Raw genomic sequence first — 1,180 nt, 5'->3', positions numbered from 1 at the left:
TGCCTGCTGCAGGCCAGGCTGCAGGTGGCCCACGGGGACCCGGGGACACGCTGCCTCTGAGATACTGTTGTGTGTGTCTGTTCCCTATAACTAGATAACACCATTGTTAACTGTTTTTTTTTTTTTTAATATATTTTTATTGACTTCAGAGAGGAAGGGAGAGGGAGATAGAAACATCAATGATGAAAGAGAATCGAGCCCGAAACCCGGGCATGTATGTGCCCTTGACTGGAATCGAACCCAGGACCCTTAGGTCTGCAGGCTGGCGCTCTATCCACTGAGCCAAACCAGCTAGAGCCATTGTTGACTGTTGGTCTAGTTATCCTGGGTGCTGGGTTGTAGTGAGGAACAAAGCAGCTGAGGGCTGGTCTCTGGGGGATGTCCTGGTGACTTGTCCTGTGTCGACATGACATAACTATGAACGTGACGTCACCTGTAATGCAATAGCCGATGGGTTGGGCATGCCTATGTGCCAGGCACATCTGAAACACTGTAGGCAGACCTGCCAGTTCACTGCTTCCAGATATCCGCACCAGTGAGCTCCAGCCCGCCCACCGCCATTGGCCAAATCCAGCCCCTTGACCGTTTCATTAGCATATAGCCACACCCACTCATTTGCATACCACCTGTGACTGCTTTCCCCCCACACCTGGAGTGGGGTGGTTGCAGCTGGGCCTCGCTGGCCTGCAGAGCTGACCAGATCACCTTTGCAGAAGGTTTGCCGGGCTCCTGGGCAGGTAGAATTGGACCAGAGGGTTCCTATAAGTGCTCGCCAAGGGTAAGTGACACCAGGTGCGGGTGCAGCGCTTCTGGCGGGGGATGAGGCAGAGCGAGAAGGGCGAGCACGTGGTAGGTCAGTAGGCCATTAACCACCCTGATGGCAACATGGAAAGCTGAGGCCATTCTCTGTATCAGTCATTGTCACTGGCTGGGTATGGACTATGGGGCAGGAACCGTGTTCGGGCCTCGATGTAGGCCGTCACATTTCATTGAATCGTGGGTGTTGTTCCTTCTAAAATACAGATGGAGAAATTGTGGGATGAATTAATTGTAATGAATTAAGGGTAATGACTGCTATTACACCTTTATGGGGTGTTTTTTTGTTTTGTTTTGTTTGAATATATTTTATTGATTTTTTACAGAGAGGAAGGGAGAGGGATAGAGAGTTAGAAACATCAAT

General features: G+C 50.5%; 1 protein-coding gene across 1 annotated transcript in view; it reads left to right on the top strand.

Moving 5' to 3' along the window:
- PRR12 (proline rich 12) overlaps window positions 1–1,180 on the top strand; it is a 44,225-nt gene that overhangs the window by 9,890 nt on the left and 33,155 nt on the right.

The sequence above is a fragment of the Myotis davidii genome, unplaced genomic scaffold (genome assembly GCF_000327345.1).
Source record: "Myotis davidii unplaced genomic scaffold, ASM32734v1 scaffold2100, whole genome shotgun sequence".
Taxonomy (NCBI): domain Eukaryota; kingdom Metazoa; phylum Chordata; class Mammalia; order Chiroptera; family Vespertilionidae; genus Myotis; species Myotis davidii.
Note: the sequence above shows the minus strand (reverse complement) of the source record. Positions and strands in the feature narration are given on the sequence as shown.